Below are 21832 nucleotides of genomic sequence, written 5' to 3'. Positions count from 1 at the left end.
AAAGATCAGAAAATCTTTCCAGACAAATATTGGTATATAGACGATAGTGCTACTCATGACCCCTAGTGGCTTGGATGAACATAGGCCCCCAGAAAAGACAGTATGCCTTGTAACAGGCAGTAACCGTTACACTGTTCGGAATCGCCCAAGGCGAGCCGTCGAGGGAAGAGATTAGCTCCGAGAACCAAGCCCTGTTCGGCCAGCGTGGTGCTATCAGTAAGAGGCAAAAACCCTTGCTGGCGAACTCTGGGCAACTACTACCTTAGGGTGGAGTTCTTAACTCCCCCGTTGGTATTTTCTGTCTGGACCGTAAATCTGCTCCCATATACGGGCATCCAGGGATATAACTGACCTGAGTGACAGGAGCTTGCCCTGGGCCCTAAGGAGAACCCAACGTGTCAGAAATACAGCTGACAAGAATGTGGGTCTCCTTGATGATTTATGTAAGAGGCTACCGCTGCATTGTCCACCCGCACCAAGACATGGCAGCCTCAGGAGGAGGTATTTCAGGGCCAGAAATACAGCCATCAACCCGAGACAGTGACTGTGACAACCGAGCTGACGACCCTCCTATCCCCTTAAGCTGGACAACCACTTAAGGCCACTACCCCGCCCATCACGGAGGCTTCTGTCGTTAGCAGCCTGCGACAACAAGACGCACCTAGAGTGGGACCCAAGGCAGAAAACCGGGGTCTGAACCACATAGAAAGGGAACAAAGCCTGAGGCGCTTAACCCTATTTAGCCTAGGGGTTTTGGCCCTTGGAAGAATCCCCTGGCTTTTGGCCACAACAAAAACGGTCTCATGAGCAGAAGGTCCAGAGGGATCACTGTGGACGCATTCGCCCTGAGACCTGGAAATCATTGATACTGATAACAGTGCAACCTTGACCTAGCCTGACTTTGCTCAGGGTGATCTAAATGGACTCAATCCTAGCGGGAGACAGTTGTGCCCGCATTGAGATTGAACTCCATACAATGCCCCGATAGACAGTGTTCTGAGTGGGAGAGAGGACGCTTTTCTTGGCGTTGAGCCTCAACCCCAGAGAAACAGATGATAAGATCGATGGTGACCAGCCAAACGAGTTATAGGGCTTGAGACACGACCGTCTTGACAGGCATCATCTTGGACTTGAACACCCACGGGTAGTTCAAGCTTTAAGATCTAAGCCAGACGCCACCCCTCACCATCCATGGGAAACGGGAAGTATTTAGTGTAATAACCTAACTCTCTCTCTGGAAGGGGAACACATACCATGGCCCCTTTAACCAGGAGATTAAGTTATTTTTTTTTTTTTTACATAAAAAGAAATCCGGTTTACGGTAGTGAGAACACGCCGTTGAAACACGGAAAAGCGGCGAGTGAATTAAATCCTGACGCCCTTATACGACCCACAGAAAAGAATATATCCGGCAGAAGTTTCCACACTGCCAGGATCTCTGAGATGGGTATTATATTTTAACACTTCCTGTTGAGGGGTTGTCGGGTGTTTCGCGTCCTGAATAACATACAGGAACAGCGAAAACACCCAATTTTGACGGAAGCCTCTGCAACCCGAAACACCAAGAGGTTGCGGGAATGGAGGGGCTTCGAGGGCGGCGAGACTGTCCCCAATCCCTGGGAGGAGCAGCATAGTGTGCAGAGCAGCACCAGCCTGACCTGCTGCTTGATAAGCCCTTCCCACTAAAGTGGAGGTTGTCCTACAAGGCTTTGAGGGAGAGAGGGCTTCTAAGTGACGATGCCGAGACCGGCGAGAGATAGCCCATAGCGTCTCTTCGACCGGCAGCATCACTGAATACCGCCGTGCCTCAGCACCCACGATAGTCGAATATAATGACGTCGAGGGTATGTGAATACGGGAAGAAAATATATATATATTTTCTTTTTTTCTTTTTTAGGGGTTCTCCATGAGCGAAAAAGCTCTTCATGGAGGTTATGAAAGAAGGGAAGGAACCCATGAGGCGTTCCCTTTCTTAGACTGGAAGATAAAATCTATCCCCTAATTTGGATCGTTTGGAGCGTTTGGGGGTCTCTTTTCCGTGTGGCCAGACCAATCTGGCAACCGCACGAGTAACAACATCGAGCAATTCCTCTGTAGATTTTTTATCGCGGACGGAAAGCTCGGAGGCGGGAAGAGAATCGCGATCCACCTCATGATCCGAAGAAGCGTCGAGATCATGTGAAGGAACAGCTGGGTTTGGGGAGAGAGTGAGAAAGGGATCAACCCGTCTCTTGCTCCTCAGCCAAATCCATTCGAGAGTGCTGACTCCGGAAGCAAGCGAGGCGAAGCACGACGCACTCTGCCTGTTAAAGCAAATCGCAGTGCTCGCACCCACCCTGCTGCAACGCCAGAGCAGCGTGCTCTTACCCCCAAACAAACAGCAAAAACTGATGTGTGTCATCTTCAGCTATAGAGCGAGAAGAGGGAACACGCACCGCTTCGCGACTTTCAGTCATTCTCTCTATATTTTCTAAACAGAAGAGAAAAAAGAACAACGTTCACTGCACACTGCCTAACTGATTCTATCTCCTAACAGAGGAAAGAAAGTTTTGACAGGGTTTGTGAAACACACAGAAACAGAATCGCTCTGAAAAAAGAGTTTCTGACGATACCTGGTGACATATCCATTTATAGCCTGGCCGCAGGTGCATCTAATGATTACATCAGCCGAGGCTATAAATTCCGGTCAATGTTCATTGACGTGTTTCACACATTATTCAGCTTGGCTCACAGCTAGAGCTGTTCCCCGTAGCGCTTAGCAGCGCAACATCGTAGTGAAGCTTTTTGTAAAGGGAACAAAACAGAAAATCTTTTAACAGTCAAAAACAAAATAAAATGTTGTTATTGGCTGTTTGCTTGTCACTCGTAGCATGCTCCTTTATCAAGCCATATGATGCATATGAGGCTGTTTATGATCCAGGGATGGCACATGCTTGAGGGTTGTTCATGCAACCAAACTTCATGTCTATTTACATTTGAATGCATTTAAGTGAAACTATCGAGAGTTATTCCAAACATTTTTTATATCGTTATTGATAAAGTTGTACCGTTGATAAATACCGATACCGTTTTATTGCCCAGCCCTACTCTCTAAAACATGACTAAAACTCTACAAACACCTCAGTTAAATAATCTGGTTGTAATCCTGTAAATGGTCTGCACTTATATAGCACCTTTTTAACCTTAGCGGTATTCAAAGCGCTTTACACTGCGTCTCATTAACCCATTCACACATGCATTCACACACCAATGACTGCAGAGCTGCCATGCAAGGCGCTAGCCTGCCATTGGGAGCAACTTGGGGTTCAGTGCCTTGCCCAAGGACACTTCGGCATGTGAAGTCATTTGGGCTGGGTATCAAACCACCAACCCTGCGATTAGTGGACAACCCGCACTACCAACTGATCCAAAACCGCCACCTGTCCATCCCCTTGTCTGTATGTTGCACAAGGTATCTTGTAACCACAGTCACACGTGTGAACCCTGACTCATCATCAACCTCTCGAGAGTTAAATAGAAAGCAAAATTAAATATCTTCTTACTAACGAGAAATGTATCAAGCTACTCTGGAGCTGCTTTGGGATCAAGTCAAAATGTTTCTATGACTTCACAAGATTTTATTAATTTCCTTTAAATTTATAGACCTGGAAATTCCTATTCTAAAATTTTCTGATATTTCCAGGTTTTCAATGACTGTAGAAACCATACAATTTTTACAAAACTCACGTCTTTTTACAGAAGGGGTCGTAATAAAACTTGGATGAAAATCTTATTTTTCATTTGAAAACCCCCAAAAATGAAAAGCCCACAAAGAAATGTGTCCAATCAGAGCCAGGACTTTCCCTACACAGATCAGTCGACTAATCATTCAAGCAACCACCAACTCAATTTTAAAAATGTCCCTTCCATCAGAATATTTTTATTAATCAATTGAGATCTTGCATCTTATGACTTCTATAACACTGATAACATTCTTCCATGGTACCACATCCTCTTGATCCAATGATATGAGGCAATACAGACCTCATGAAAGCCCATCTGTATGTCAAGCGTCAGGCTAAACACTCTTCCTGTTAACCCTGTAGAAAACCCTCAATTATCAATTTTCATCTTTTGTTTTGTGTTAGCTCTAATTCCACATGTGATTATCATTCTCTTTCTACTCTCCAGCTGGAAGCCAATGCTTATCTTTTTTGTATATGTGCCTTCTAGGCTTTGTGTACGTCTAAATTGTGTGTACTGTAAAATGTACTGGTTTATTTACCATCCTGACAAGTGGGTGGAGAGACAGGGTGTGATGCTCGGGTGTTGTCTTCAATGAGTGAACAAGGGAAGAAATGTTTTTTCTCGCCCTTTTAAAAAGCATGCTCGTTTGCAGGCTCAGCATGTCGCAAGGGAAAACTACAAATCCTGCATTACCTGATTAGGAATACTGGTGATTCTCCAGAAGGACACGTAATTGGATGAGACAGGGAAAAGTCAAAAGCTGCTGCAGAAAATTGCCTCTGTGTACGGAGTTCTCGCAGTGGAGGCAGTGTCTGTCATCGCTCTGCCAGTCAAAATCAAGGCTGTGATATTGTATTACAGTTTCCGGTTGTCAAATACCACGATTATCCAAAATTAGTGCTTTGGCCACTCAAGCTTAAGGCTTTAAAAATAAACCAAAATGTCATGATTGTAACTCCAAGCCATTTACTGTAAGATGAGTTTAGAAACAAAAATAAACAGAGGCACTACTGGGCTGTAAAGACCACACATACATTGCTGCAAATGACAGTTTTGCAATGAAAGAGGTTTTCTGCTTGAGAGTAAAAGAAAACATCAGCAATGGTTCCCCAAAAAGACTGTCAAGAACATTATGACACATTTAAGGCTGGCTGTTCTAGGTTATACTCTGTTGAGAATATCACCCACTATAATCGTCTGCCAAATGAAGGTTAATGGCTGTGACAAAACTAAAGCCTACTGGCTATTTTATTTTTTTTAAGAGAAGAGCCATTAAAAGTTTGTCCCACCTAAACATGAAAAATGCAAACACAGGACAAAAAAAACTGCACTTGTCATGCGTCTTTAAAAGTTTTACGAACCTCTGAAGACAAGAAGGTGCATCATGGGACGTTTGTGGTAAAGCATTTTAAAGGTCTTTAGATATTATGTTTTAGAGTTAAATAATCTCTGATAAACATCTTGAAGTCAATATGAAACAATGTTCGCAAGCCATTACAGTATTTCCCCTATATGCATTTTGCAGTGGTGCAGCGCCGCTGATTTACTAGCCCAACTGTTTAGATTTCACAAGGTTCATTTACAATTCTCGAAGCAACATAATGCTTGTCAGCCCCAGTCAGCTGTGTGCTTTGTACACCATGAAAGAACACACACACACAAATACATGCACATACTCAGTGACATCACCACATAAAACACTTTCTTCATTTCTTGTGGCCCGCAAGCTCATTTCCGAAACGTTGGATGGCAGGGGATCACAACGTTTCACTGACCAACCAGTTAGTGCTTTCCTTAAGAATATTAATGAGCCTTCCTCTGTCATCTGCATGTTCTGGTGCGCATTATGCTTGCTTTAAAATCGGAATGAAACAGCACTACATGGACCATTTATCAAAACGGCTCAATGGATAGAGCCGCGTGAGCAGAGCAGGTGCGGTAATTCGTGGACTGGTCTCAACCACACAGACTATGTTGAAACCCATTTCAATGCAGCACAGAATTGTCTTTTGCAAAACTTAAAGGTCTCGGTGATGAAACTACTTTAAAATAAACAGCCCCAACATTCAAAATGACATTGACAAAGAAAACAGGAGAAAACAAAGGCTTTCCAATTCTCAGATCACAACACTCAGGCTACAAACATTTGCATGGATTTACTGCAGTAACACTAACTGTCCTGTATTAACTATGGTAGCTGTGGAAGAAAAAGTTTCTAAATGTATTTAAACGCCTGTTCTCTTGTAATGCTCTCTGATTGTAGGAAATTGTAAGTGTTTTGTTTGCCTTCGGAAATTCCAAGATGACTGTAGATTTATCAGTATATAGGAGCCTAATGAAATGAATCTGTAATGGAGACCTTAGACACACTCTCAAAACATTTCACTTTAGCCATATAAAATTAGGTGTTCATTTTTTTCCACAGATGTTTCTGTTGTTAATATCATAAATTTCATATGAACCCCACTCTCTAAATTAACACTTTCCTGTCAAATGTGCATTTTAATGGCAAGTGATTTTCTAGTACCAAATGATCAATTTAGCATGATTACTCAAGGATAATGTGTTGGAGTGATGGCTGCTGGAAATTTTTTTAGGGATGCACCAATAACACTTTCTCTTCCGATTCAGATATCAGAAATGTCAGTATCAGCCGATCCCGAGCCGATACGGTGTTGTTTTTTTGCATAATCAGAATATCTTTACATTATTGTGTGGAACTAATTGGGTGTGCTCTTTAATATGTAAAGAAACAAAAACCTCTAACTACACATTATTTCAATATAGAAGTATAGCTTAATAAGAAAAACTTTATTCAGTCCTGACAGGGTTAGCGCATCGCTCGCTTACAGAGATGCAAAATATAGACCAGCGTATATTTAAAATACAAATATTTTTAAATATCTAAAAATCCTTTTAAAATAGATGCATTCACCCGAGAAGTACCATATAAGATATTTATACTTGTTTTTAGAGAATAGATCTTGAATACAAGTATATTTTGTCTTTACTGCACTTGCATAAAATATTATCAGTTGAAAAATATACACTTATACAAAATACACTTCTATTTAAGAGACTTTCTCTTAAAGCAATTCTAAATATCTTATATGTTGCTTCTCAATTAAATGTATCTTGTTTTAAGGATTTTTAGACTATTTTAAATAGAAAATAAGAAAAAAAAACTTGATAACAATAGGTTTTTTTTACAGTGAATTTCTTTACTGAATTAAACTTAATAAAAAAAAAAAAAATTTCCCCCTTTAATTCATTTAGAGGTATTTTTAAAAGAATTTTTTTTTCCTCTTTATGGTTAGTAAGCATGTTTAATACAACCATTTAAGTCAGGGCACAAGCTGAATAATCAGTAAACAGCTAATGATTAATCGTTGCAATAATCGTTCTAATAATCGTTAGATTAATCGATTGTCAAAATGATCGTTAGTAGTGTGTCCGTTTATATGTGGGCATGATGTTATTTTGTAGTAGTACACAGATGTTCTGTGGCTAAATTTATTCTCGTCTACGTTGGAGTCAATAAATAATGTTATTTATTTGTCAACAACAAAAAAACATAATTGTTAGTTGCAGCCCTACAGTCAATCAGATTAAGGACTTTTCTCTATCCTTTGCTCGTATTCCGTTCTGGAAATAGCATCAAGGCATGAAGGTGTGCGCATGTTTTCTAACAGGCAAATGACAGCCAATCCAATGTATTTTGATGACAGATGAGCTGGCTGGCGAGAGATTCAAGCTGCTTAGTAGCTTCCAATGATAGCAGCTGCCAAGTCTGCCCAATGCCAGTGCGGTCTTGCTCGAAGAGAGAATTATGGATAACTTTATTGCTTCTGATACACTGATTTGAAGGAGCAATTGATTTAGTTAAGGGCGCTTACTAATAAAAGCTTAAAAGGTATTGGTTTAAACATAAAACCTATCTGTAGTTTACTGTGGGCTATGAATTCAAGTAGTGATAATAGTAACATGTGTAAAGAGCAGAAAATAAGAGAACAATTCAATTGCCCTGAATGGGATATCAATTGCTAACACTGCAATGAACAAGAACTGTTTTTTTTTTGTCTTCGTTTTGCTGTCGATGACGTGTCTTTTGCTAGTTATTTTGCATGGTCATTCGCTTGCAATTTTTGGACCGTGCGGTCAGCCATGCAAGGTCTTTTGCAAGCGATGCAGTTTGTCTCTTTTGTAAAGATGCGTTCTTCTGCTTGAGCAGCATTTTTGTTTTGCAAGCGGAGGCTGTATCTCTGCCACCATGTTAGTTTCTGCATGCTGTAAGCTGGCTTCCGCTGAAGTCTTTTCCCCTCTGAATTTGCACTGCATGAAAGAGCAATTAGATCTGTGGCCCAGTAAGTAGACTAGTCAATTTACAGCAAGAGAGGCTCTGCAGGAGAATGAGGCCTATGCCATCTGGAGGTTCTGATAGAACCTTATTTCAACACAGAAAAACACTGTGCTACACCCAACCTGAGGGCATGTATATTCCAGAGATACAACAGTTCTTTCTTCACTGGCGGCTCAGCGTAGGAACCAAATGAATGGCAAGTGTTTATCGAATTATATGTCAGCATTCGACGACTGCATTAGAGTCCTCATCCTTCAACAGACATATCTTTGAAGAGATGAATCCAAAACAAAATGTTAAAGAAATTATTTTTACACAGATTCAAAATCTAACTTTGTCTGTCCCTTTAAGGCAAGTCGGGTCACTCGGCAGCATGTTCGCAACACCTTCACGAAGCTATTTCCTAGTCATGCAAGTAGGGCTGCAACAACAGATCGATAATGGAAATCATCGACAATGAATTTCATTATCGTTTAATTGGATGTGTGCAGGGAGCATAGACAAACTCCATCACTGATGTCATTTTACTGCCCAGTGAAAATGTGTTGCATGATGAAATTCGTTTGAAAAACATGACCCAAGTTGTCCAGCGTACGAGAGCACTGATCATAATAAGCATACAGTTTAATGTGGAGCACTTGCTGTGTCAGGTGCATTGACAGAGTGATTGTGCTGCATGCGCTTTAGAGTTGTTTCTCTCCAACGCATCGCTTACATTTTACTGCTATTTTCGAATGTATACATGTTATGAATTCAAAACCAAGTGAGTACTTTGCAAAACTGTTAGTTTTTATCACATGCAAGTCTCTGTAAAACCTCCCTGAGTATTGAGCAAGGGAGCGCGCACATCTGCGTCAATCAAACCATTCGTAATGAAAGGGAGCGCCAATATTTTGATTAAACTCATGCAACATCATACCTCGACTTCAGTTTCAATGTAATCAATAGTGCAGCTCTCATACATATCACACCGATTTCACCAGTAAATGTATACCATGGCAAGAATTATTCTACTGGACAACATAAAATATAGTTTTGAAAAGAATAGTTTAGAAACAGGTAATCAGTGGCAATACTATTTAAAAACCTTCAATATGAATTTAAAATACTTAATATAATCAGAGATGGTGTACAAGCACATCAAACATACAGTAGTTATGTATTTTTTAGCTGGTATTTCTATTCTGGTGTCACCATTGCCCTCCACTGTGCTGATTTTTAGTCCCACTCCATCCCTGATGGATCATTTTACTCTTTAATGAACAGTACTTTTTGCTACATCTTACAAGTAAAGTAAAGGAACACTTGTGCATTTTCCAAAAAGTAGTAATAAAAATAAAACTAATAATTATAATAAATTAAAACTTAACTTTTCATGATTCAGTCTTTGTTAAAAGTTTTGTGAGAGAATAGAAATGTGAATTCAGTAATTTAAATCTAAAAAAAGCCATACGACCTTTATCAATTCTGTTTATATATATATATATATATATATATATATATATATATATATATATATATATATATATATATATATATATTATTTTTAATAAAATTAAATTGTTTTTATCCGAAGAAATAATCGAATTATCAAAATAATCGTTAGTTGCAGCCCTACATGCAAGTACAGCTCCAATCTACTTGAAATGGTAAAATTTTCAAAATGGTTAGTCAATATTAGATTCAAATAACATATTTCAAATGAGCAATTATGCCTCACAACATTGGCATCATAAATAGTGCTTCTTTAGTTTAAATCACACAACAAATCTTTAGGCTGGTCCAACTAAAACCTAAAGTATATTTCAGTCAGACGTGAGTGCTAGGCGTCTGCGAACAGGATGCGTGCTTGAGCATACTCTGAACTGGGTATACTATGAATGTGCAGTATGCACATGCGGCTAGTATTATTTGCACTAATAAGGCACAAGATTGCAACACTCACTGTTGCTGTCATTAAGAAGTGCTAGAAGATGTAATCTCTGCTTAACATCAGGAGACAAAAGATGGAAACATCAACAGTGGATGTGCGTGTCAAAAACGCTTGTGTGACAAGGTCTGGAGATACCTGAATTTGTTCTGTATAACTAGAGTCTTAAGGACTATAAAAACATCTTAATGGGTCTAAACACCTGAGGAGAAATAGTCCAGTGTCTCATAGCAGTTATAGCGTCCATGCGCCATCCGCCTGTGTATGTGCTCAGTCAAAAGATGTTTACTTTGAAAGGTAAGCATACAGACGCTAAGCGTTTATGTCAAAACATTAGTATACTTTTGACTTATAATGCACATGTGCCTTTTTGAGTAAACAAACTTGTTGACTATCAAAAAGGCGATTGGCTGTTTTTATTGTACAGTTGCCAATCGCCATATTTAGTGTCACAATCTCTACCATTCATGTGTATACTCAATTCTCTTAAAATGTCTCTACTGAAGCATATTACGTTTGATGACATTTCAAAGAGCAGCACATGTAACATGGTCTGTAAACTACCTAGTTCACTTGGGGGACTCAAAGAGAATAAACGGGAAGAAAACATAAAGGGGTGTCTGTGGTCTTTTTAAACAGACATGTGAGCACAGTGTGTGCAGTTGGCCACTGCTTGACCCAGCATTACTATGTGGACAGGAAAGCCAGCATTAAAACCCTAGCATGCATCTCTTTTATGAAGTGAAAGTGAAGCCACAACACGTCTCTTGGCAGCGTTAACCTCAAGCTCAACCTTGTGGCCACCCTGGGTTAACCTGCCCTGTGATCATTGTTTCCTTCCTTCGACTTGGCATTTCTTAGAGTAGGGCCCCCCTACCACTCTAACTGTGGCTTTCTGAACTGGTGCCAGGCCACACTTAATGCCAAGGATTACACTCTCATTCTGCTGCCAGGCACACGCTGGGGCTCCAAGTGCAGAGTCCTCCAGACAGTGGTGAAAAGAACACCATCCTCCACATAGCTGCAGTCATGCACACAGACAACACAGGGACCTTGGGTTCCTCTTGAGTGCTGGTAAAGAAGCGTGGATTTTTCTGCTGGGTGTGCGCAATAGAACATAACCAGGAGCAAGGGAACCACAGTGAAAATGTGGAGAACCATGTTGCATTCCACCACAAAGATTGTAGTCAAAATCTCAGTGATGCCAGTCTACAAAGTGCTTTGAACTGGGGGAAATTTTGGGTAGCCTTCACAGGTTCAATCCATGTTTCCATTGCAAAGGGCCCTTCTCTGCACCTTAAACTGTAATTAAATCTTAAGTAAATAGAATCTGATTGGGTCACAATTCACTGAAGAAAGAGTTGAATGGCCACAGAAATAGGTACACAGATTACAACTTGTACTGACTCTGGGGGAATTAACATTCTTAATTTTAACTTGTTTGATTTTTTTTTAAATAAAATTAACCAAAAAATCTAGGCAACACTTATTGGAACTTTTCAAGGACGTATTTTTTTGCCGTGTTAAATCCATATAACCATTCTTGATTCTAGAGGGTGGCAATGTGGTATTATATCAATATCACGACATGGTAATGTTATGATTTAAAACTTTTGTATATTGTGTCACGGTGATCTTTTTTTACTCACGATTTTGAAATTTGGCTGATGATAATTTGTCAAAAAAATTATTGTAATTATGATGATTAACTGTATCTTTTAGTGCTTTATTGATTAGTTGCCATATAAATTGTCATATTTCTTAAGGTGCATGTGTGCTTCATACACCTTAAGAAGTAATTTTTTCCATTTGTAACTTTAAATATATAACTAAAATAAATAAAAGGGATATATGATTTCCTTTTAATGCTTTAAAAAATAAAAAATAATGAAAAATAATATTTAAAAATATAAAATTATTTAAATTAGGGCTGTCGATTTAACGCGTTAATTCAGTGCAATTAATTTGACAAAAATTAATGCGTTAAAAAAAAAATAGGCAATTAATCGCACCATAATAAGGAAGATTCCTGAGAAATGCAAGCTTGTAGTACCACCTGTTTACTCCAGAGGGCAGTAAGTGAAATTTCAGCTGTATGAGCAACACAGTTTATACAGTGAAGAAAACATTTCAATAGGCAGAACAACACAAACATGCGTTACATGCTTGCGTTCAAAACACTTGAAGGAGCGCAAATGTGAACTAAGGGATCTCAAGATGTGTTTAAGTATTAAACTATATTTAACTTGAAACAGTGACCTAAACATTTTATATGTATGATGCAACGCACCCGAGACGCTACACAAGCATGTCTGACGCAGGTGTAAATTGACGGGCTCTTAAACAAGCCCTCATAATAAATCTCCAACTGATTGACAAATTCACTTGTGAAATGGATTGCTGTGAACTGTGTGCCAATGATTGTCTTCTGATCAATAATATGTTATTAAACAATACATTGTATTCTAAAGCCGCTTTTTGTATGGCCTTATCAATGATTAACTCTTCTGCTACAAGAATGTAATGCATTTGAATTATCTGAATAATTTTTATTTATATATATATATATATATATATATATATATATATATATATATATATATAATTTTTAATATTTAAAGATAACTATGTATAACTATATATTGATATAAATATGTATAATCATTATATATTGAATTATTGTTATATGATGGGCTTTCTCAGCAAATATGTGTATATGCGATTAATCACGATTAATTAATCGGGACACCATGTAATTAATTTGATTAAAAATTTTAATCGATTGACAGCTCTAATTTAAATAAGTATTTTTGATACATTTTGGTCAACTTGCCTTTTAGAGGTCAGAGTCAATTTCTTTATATATATTGCTATTCTTTTATTTTACTGTATGTTATATCAGTATATATATTAGGTTAGATTTTGCAATAATAAAAATTGTCAGTCCTAATTTCTTCGCTTTTACATGTTATTTTAACGCTCTTTGTTTAAACCTACAAGCCCTTATTCTTCATTAATCAAAACCTTTGATATATCATTTCATAATTTTATCACTCCACAGAAATAGTGTAAGTGTGCAAGTCAGACGTATACATACACCTTAGCCAAATACATTTACAGTAAACAATTCCTGACATTTAATCGCAGAAAACATTCCCTGTCTTAGGTCAGTTAGGATCAATACTTTATTTTAAGAATGTGAAAATGTCAGAATAATAGTAGATAGAATTATTTATTTCAGCTTTTATTTCTTTCATCACATTACCAGTGGGTCAGAAGTTTACAACACTTTGTTAGTATTTGGTAACATTGCCTTTAAATTGTTTAACTTGGGTCAAACATTTTGGGTAGCCTTCCACAAGCTTCTCACAATAAGTTGCAGGAATTTTGGCCCATTCCTCCAGACATCATCACCTCAGTTGCGCCGCTTGCACAGATCAAGGACTGTAAAGTTAGGTAAAAATTGTTTTATCTTTCAAAATGACATCATTTGGAATTATCTGTCAGTGTTTAAAAAATGGAGGTGTTCCTCCAGACAGAACAGATGTTTCTTCAATATATCCACATCATTTTCCTTCCTCATGATGCCATCTATTTTGTGAAGTGCACCAGTCCCTCCTGCAGCAATGCACCCCCACATGATGCTGCCACCCCAATGCTTCACGGTTGGGATGATGTTCTTTGGCTTGCAACCCTCACCCTTTTTCCTCCAAACATAACAACGGTTATTATGGCCAAACAGTTCAATTTGTTTCATCAGACCAGAGGACATTTCCCCAAAAAAGATTAACTTTGTCCCCATGTGCACTTGCAAACTGTAGTCTGGCTTTTTTATGGTGGTTTTGGAACATTGGCTTCTTCCTTGCTGAGAATCCTTTCAGGTTATATCGGTATAGGACTCGCTTTACTGTGGATATAGATACTTGTCTACCTGTTTACTCCAGCATCTTCAAGGTCCTTTGCTGTTATTCTGGGATATATTTGCACTTTTCACAGCAAACGACGTTCATCTCTAGGAGACAGAATGCATCTCCTTACTGAGTGGTATGATGGCTGCATGGTCCCATGGGTTTTATACTTGCACACTATTGTTTATACAGATGCATGTGATACCTTCAGACATTTGGAAATTACTCCCAAGGATGAAGCAGACTTGTGGAGGTCCACAATTTTTCCTGAGGTTTCTTTTGATTTTCCCATGATGTCAAGAAAAGAGGCACTGAGTTTGAAGTTAGGCCTTCGAATACATCCATAGGTACACCTCAAATTGACTCCAATTAGCTTATCAGTTATCTAAAGGCTTGGCATCATTTTCTGAAATTGTCCAAGCTGTTTTAAGGCACAGTTAACTTGGTGTATAACTCTGACTCACTGGAATTGTGACATAGTCATTTGAAAGTGAAACAATCTGTCTGTAAACAAATTTTGGAAAAAGTACTTGTGTTATGTACAAAGTAGATGTCCTAAATGACTTGCCAAAGCTATAGTTTGCTAATATAAAATCTGTGGAGTGGTTAAAAAATTTTTAAAGACTTGTAAGTGTATGTAAACTTCTGACTTCAACTGTAAGTGTGTGAACCTGCTATGACTTGTCACATTTGCCATTACACAATCGTTTCAAGTGAAACCGGAGCACTTTGCTTTCACTATCCAAGTTAATTTGTTTGTTTATATTTTTCGCAGGAGTTTGGCGGGAGCATATGCTGATGGCACATGCATCAGAGCACTCTTCCGGACAGCAGCTGCTCTGGTTGAGGTCTGTGGTGCTTTGCTTAAAATTCTCTTATTTGGGCATTAATGTGTGATTGGAATTTGAAGTACACATTAATCACACTGGCACTGTGCCACCGCAGTGGGGCGGCTGTCACAATGATGCTACCAGACCTAGTTTTCAGCACAAGTACAGTTCTTGGACGTAAAACAGCTGGGAAGTTCTTTGTCAAAATGATACCTAATGATATTGCATTACATTGGATTGCATATGTCATAATGCATTGCTTGTGTGTGCATTCTGAGCATCTTTGAACTGACCTTGAGAAAAAAAATGCAGCACCTTTATTACAAAAAACAAGTACAGAATAAGTTACAGTAAGTCTGTGAAATTATAAAGTAAAATATCTATTTTTTTACAAGGTTAGGTTTTTTTCCCCCAATTTCAGGTAGAATCCTATTAGTATCCCAGATTTTTCAAAGATCATTCATTTAAAAATGTTTAGAAATTAAAAAAAAAAATGTTTAGTGACTTGAGACTCAACCTCGTAACGAAAGAGTCAAGACTTGATTGGACTCCAGCTTATAGTCTTCAGACTTCACTTGGATTTCAGATGAAAGTCTCGTGAACATCTCTGCTCCAACACGTTGAAGCTGTGGTGCTCATGCGGGCTTAAGTTCAACTTACAACATTTCTTGAAAATATTTTAAAGGTGAAGTGTGTAATTTCTGTGCCTCTTGTGGTGAAAATATATATTAAAAGAATTCCAAAAAATAAATAAAATAAAATGTTGTCCAATGACTAATAGTTTTATCTGCATAACAAGCTGGAATTGGAGAAAGTATTTTAAGATAAATTACACACTTTTATGATCTCAGGTTGAAACCAATACAAACAAGAAAGGCAGCACATTTTGAATGGTCCGAGGGCTGTCATGGAGTCACATGCACACACACACAAAGCAGGCTCATTAGGTAGAAATGGGGAGTGGAAAGAGATGTGTGTAGCAATCCTGGGTCAGACTCTGTGCAAGGACGTTATGTCTATGAGTGGAAGCAGTGTGTGGAATGAACCCAGCCATTATAACTCAGCTCATCCGTCATTGTGAGGCTTCAGGCCCATCTACCCGCTGTTGCCCTGGCAACACACTCCTAAACTTAACACATTCAGTATCATTTCAGGAGAAACAATTACTGATAAAAGTATTGTTTTAATTGTTATTCATCTAGTGCTTCTGTGCCTTTTAGGCAACCAAAAAATGTATACATGATCAAAAAGAGCACATGGTATTAATAAGTGTCAGAGAAGGGTGAACAATCATAATACAGAGCCAGTTTCCAACTTATGTCATCTTTCAGTAGTCACTGCTCATTAGTTTAGTCTAACTTTAGCTTTTCAAACTAACTCTGGTTAAAGCTTTATGACCACAGTTTCTTAGAAAAGTTCATTACTGTTGTAATGTGGGCAGCAATGTCATTTAAGCAGACCTGGTTTCCTCCCTGCCCTTTGCTCCCAGTGTAATTTGAGACACAACTGAAAAAGGCCCAGCTCACACAGAACTGAATTGAAGGTAGAGGGAGAGCAGACATATTCGCATTCAGCCCCGGTCTAACCTAATCAAGCCAGACAAGGTCATCATATTCCAACTTTCTACTAATTAGCCTTTAATTCAGTTTAAATTGTTTACAGTTATCCTCACAGTCAATTACATAAACAGAACTACTGTGTCTAAGTAAAATACGCTTAAAGGAACAGTTCACCCAAAAATACTAATTGTCATCATCCACTTACCCTCATATTGTTCCAAACCCATATGAGTTCCGCTCTTCTGTGGAACACAAAACTGACAGCCTCAGTCACCATAAAATTAAAGTGAATGGTGATTGAAGGCCCTGTACACTTCCTACAAAATCGAAGAATGAATGGGTGTGACGTCATTTAGAACAAATTCTGGCTAAAACGAAAGCGTTTTAGAGTTTGTTCAGTGTAACAACTCGGAAGGGCGAACTATCAGAAAAACTTCTAACCAGCTGCAAAATACCTTCTTACTCCCATTGGTCAATGTCAACGTTAGGTGTGGCTTGGAGCTCCACCTACTTTGAGGCAGACAACTTATTCCCATTCAGTCAGTTAAGATCAAGCAATGAGGGAACCGTGCTGCAAAGCCCTCCGGGCATTTACGGTGTACATTTTCACACATGAAACCAGACAAAATTCTTGTGAAGAGCAATTAAAAAAATCAAGAAACTGTAGGGACAAGACTTTTTCTCAATGCAGCCAAATAAATCTGTCAATGGGGGTACGCATATTTCGTCACCTGCATCACCTCAGTTGCGCCGCTTGCACGCTCTCTCCTAAGCGCACGCAAGGAGATATAAAAGCTGCACATATCAAGGACAGTAAAGTTAGTTCAAATGAAATTGGAGGATCTATGGTAAAAATTGTTTTATCTTTCAAAATGACAGACATCATTTGGAATTATCTGTCAGTGTTTAAAAAATGGAGGTGGAAATTAAACATTTTAAATAAGATCCGGCAACTTTTCTGGGACTACTCGACCTGTATAAAGGAGTAGTCATGCAAGCCCTATGCACAAATGTATTTGGTAAACGCTATCGCATTGCTGCTATAATAATGGACCATTTCCAAGTTAGGAAATGGTCGTGATCTGGCTTTAATTTTTCTTTCCCTTCTACTAAACAGATCCCACTCTGGAGCGACAACATAATTTTATTATTGTGAATTATTTACAAATATGTTGTTACACAATCCTCCAACGTTCACAACTGTCCATTACCGCCAGAGCTGTTACCACAGACAGCGCAAATGTACGGCAATTAGCAGTGGTCAAAAAGGATTTCCAAAATGGCTTTTTGATTATAAAGATGTGGATTTAGATGGTAATTAAATTACCACACGACCTTGGTGCTTGTCAAAAAACAGTAGGTAATTTGGTCAGGAATTTTCTCATGGGAGGTGGGAGAAAAACACAGACATTTCAGACATCAATAAAATCACTGACTACCCCCTGTAAATGCTGGAATTACCTCATGTCCCCATGTAAAATAATTGCATCTGAATAGGGCTTTAATTAGACTACAAAAGACGCCAAATCTACTCAAATAGTCTTAAGTGCCCATTCACTATTTTGTTTTATATGTTATTTCACTCATGTGCCGTTTGCAGCCAAAAGCTATTCACACATCTGCCCAAAGATTTACCTCTCATCATTCTTTTGTCTGTCTTCTGCCCATTAACACTCCTTAATACACCCATCTTTGGCGTAGTATCAGTGTCATCATTAATTACAATAACAGAGTGTAACGAGCACAATATATCATGTGTTAATGCATTAACTTCATAAATTCAGTTTATATTTGATTGAATTACAGTTGATATTTAACATGTAGTCTTGATCGTCCTCATATTTAATTGTACCTCTAAACGCCTCCCCCTGTGGTGTGGCTGGTGTCTGAATGTTTGCAAACAGTAGGCTATGCGTTTCTCAGTTGTTTCAAACTTTGCTCTGAGTGGAGAGCGAAAAATAACCTCTCCATAAGTGTGCTAAAAATTCTGCCTAAGAATGAGCCATTCTGTTATGGAACAACATGAGTGAGTAAATTATGACAGAACTATTCCTTTAACATGTTGATAAAGTGACTGATAAGGACATCACATTTCTTGTTTGGTTTCAGATCAGGGCCTTGTCACAGGTTTCAGTGATTTTGGCCCATGCTTTTGTTTCCCTTGTATGTCAATCCGATCCCATCTGACACTGATTTGATTTGATAGTGGCTCATATGATCATCCCTCAGACTGACAGACCGCATCTTGTCACTGTGGCGTGAAAATCAAACAGCCTTGTGACAAATTTCTCTTCCTTTCAACCTTCTGTTGAATATGCGTGGCAGCCAGGCTGCACAGCTAAAACCCAGCGACTACGGCAAACTCACATTTTGCTGCCTGTCTGCTGGAAGATCAAAGTTCAACAATTACAGTGTGATTCACTGTGATGGAATACCTCAATCAATAGAGGGAGTCGAAGGTCAGCTGATCCTGGATGAAATCATGTTTCTAGACTGCTGGCTGGGTGAATGTCAACTAGCACTCTGCTTTCCACCCCACCGCAGGCAGCCGGGAGGTCATGTGACCACGGCATCCACTGGTGGATTTTCCATATTTAGATCGCCATGCCTGAATGCCGCTAAGCTACACAGACCTATCCATAGACACAATCAGAGTACACGCATGCGAGTCCGAGTCTTGTCAGTGTGTAGTTACACCCACACACCACTGTTTGTGTATATAGACATTATTCATGCTAGCGCCATTTTTTTTTTTTATGAGAATGACAATGGGAAAAAAAAAGGCTGTGAGGGATAGACGAACAGTCTCTTCAATGAGCTGTTCTGATTTTTACACAGACAAAACAATGATAAAACATATGTCCAAGATCATGCAGCATCCAAAGAACTACAGACAACATGAGTTGGAAAATCAGATGTGATCTAGGAGCTTTATACAGGTTTTTTCCCTCCGTTCATGCCACTGAAGATACTGTCAGTCTATCCCTCATAGCCTTGTCATTCCTATGAAGATGATGCTAGCATGTATCAGGTCTATGGGAATATATCTTAGATATACACATCATAGAGTTTTTACAGTTTAGCTAATCACAATTCTTAAAAGAATAGGTCACCCAAAAATGAAAATTCTCTTATCATTTACTCACCCTCATGCCATCCCAGATGTGTGTGACTTACTTTCTTCTGCAGAACACAAATGAAGATTTTTTTACAAGAATATCTCAGCTCTGTAGCTTCAAAATGTTGGTACCCATTCCCTTGCATTGTGAGGACTTACAGAGCTGATATATATATATAAAATAAAATCTTCCTTTGTGTTATGCAGAAGAAAAAAACTCATGCATCTCGCATGAGTAAATAATTTTATATTTGGGGTGAACTATTCCTTTAAGTAACAAAGCTACTACAACAGAATATCAGGGGAGCTTGCACTACAAATCAATTGAATGCTTTATGACAGAAATCTGTGGCTGGAATGGTTCTGTGATTGACAGCGAGGTAAAATAAAACACATACAAGCTCTAATACAATAGTCGGCTTTGTTCCAAAATTTAAGTAATCAAAGTAATGGCCATATTACATATTTTTCGACTGTGCGGGCACTTGCTCACAACACAAGCCCTACTGTGGAATGTGTCAGAGTGATGTAAGAGGTGGGTAACAAAGCTAGCATGAAACTGAACTACTGGTCCAACAGGATGAGTCGCACTACAGCAGCTCTAAGCAGCACTGATGCAATCGTGCACGCGAAGGGGGTAGGCTCCAGCCAGGCAGTCGGAATTAGGCACAACACAGACTGTCAGTGTACAGACTCCAAGTTTGTGCGTCCAAGCAGATAATTTCAAAGGAGCCATCCAAGGATCAAACCAAACTTAGTGTGAATTAAACAAACCCATGCTGTGCATTCTTAGAACTTTTTTGCACTACAAATAAACAACTATATTCAAGACTGTAGGAAATCCGAGGTATCCCTCGTGTTAAAAGGACGAGTTACGACGTAAGTGTCAAGGTGAATCAAAACATGACCGAGACGAATCCAATAAATTGCCAAGCTGCGTGACGTCATAAACCGTAAAACATCGTCATGGCGGTCGACTAAAGTAAAGCTTCTTGTCCAAAACTGCTAGTGGAAAAGAACGGAGTTGAGGCAAAACACAATGTAAATGCTAATTAGCAGCATTCACAGCCACTGGCGCCCCAACTTGCCTATATTTGTAAAGGCGAGCTCCCGAAAACCGAATCGTGTTCGGTAACCACGCTGTCTGCACCTTAAAAGTAGTTCAGCAAAGAGCTGACTCACTACTCTCAGCCTTCGCTGAAACGACTGTCACATAACAACGCGCGTGTGCTTTTAATAGAACGCGCCCGCGAATAAATACATTGTTGCTTATAACGTCTCGCTGCAATGTAACACAGCAATACAATTCCATTCCCGCCTCACATTGTTGAGAGTTAAACAGCCCCCCGAACTGCTATTATTGTTCCACCGGGGGAACTGGCTAAACTTAATCTTTCAAATGCAATCATCGCGGGGGATCGGGTAAATCAGCGAGTCGATTTCAAATCTTTAAACACTAAATATCATGCTTCTGCTTCGAGGTAGCTCGTATCGACTTGCTTACGCAACAACAAGCGGAAGAACACAACTCTTTAAAGTGGCCGGACTGAAATAGCGAGTGTAGCTGGTTTAGCAAGCTAACGTAGGATACCGCCGCCAGGGAACTGTGACTGGGTCCTGCACCGAGTGTGTAAAAATCGCGTTACAAAGCCACTCCATACCGCCATTCACCGGCAAACGTAGAACATTAGTAATGATGTCGTACTTACAGTATTTTCTGTCCTATTAAATCCTGTACGTTACGTCCAGCTCTGACCTTCGGGTTGGTGAAACAGCATTATAGTTAACTGCCGCCGCCATGTTCCTGCTGCCTTATGCCTAACGAAGGATGGCTGCTTGTTTATCTCGCAAGCAAAACCTCCCCCACATACTACGGGCACCAGTATCTACTCGTTTACTCTAGCCTGCATAGCAACCTTGCAGTGAGCAACCGGGCAAAATGATGATACAGCAAACATAAGGACACTGCTCACCAGTTAGACTGCAATTTTTGCCCCTTCAAGAGATGACGATGAGCGTGGGTCTTTTTGTTTTCTAAACTGCGCGTACATGTTTCTTAATAATAAAGAAGGAAGTCAAAGCAGTGTTGAAAAGGGATTTTACACACCAGTGTTGGTGTGGGAGAAAAAGTGTGGCAGAGTGGTCAGGTTACAAGCTTGTGTTGTTGTTATCCTAAACCCAAAGCAATCTGTACTCTACTATCAGTGTCATAACAGATTTATTAAAAATCACATTACATGATTCTTGTATGAAAGTGCTTCCAAGATACCCTCACATCCCTTTAGGGCATGCTCTAAACCCGGCTATGAAACTTAATATATATGTGATTGTTTACTGTTAAAGAAATATGATTTTTTTTTCCCCACCAGACAAAACAGTGATGAGCTGCCAAACTAGCCTA

At 39.2% G+C, this 21832-nt stretch overlaps 1 protein-coding gene across 1 annotated transcript in view; it reads right to left on the bottom strand.

Annotated features, from left to right (window-relative positions):
- Positions 1–21247, bottom strand: part of LOC127635315 (nuclear receptor coactivator 2-like) — a 147342-nt gene extending 126095 nt beyond the window's left edge. Inside the window, 1 exon segment of the mRNA XM_052115246.1 lies at positions 21141–21247. The gene's annotated coding sequence lies outside the window, so the exon portion shown is untranslated.
- Between the last annotated feature and the right edge of the window lie 585 nt (positions 21248–21832).

This window comes from Xyrauchen texanus, chromosome 42 (genome assembly GCF_025860055.1).
Source record: "Xyrauchen texanus isolate HMW12.3.18 chromosome 42, RBS_HiC_50CHRs, whole genome shotgun sequence".
In the NCBI taxonomy this organism is placed as follows: Eukaryota; Metazoa; Chordata; class Actinopteri; order Cypriniformes; family Catostomidae; genus Xyrauchen; species Xyrauchen texanus.
Note: the sequence above shows the minus strand (reverse complement) of the source record. Positions and strands in the feature narration are given on the sequence as shown.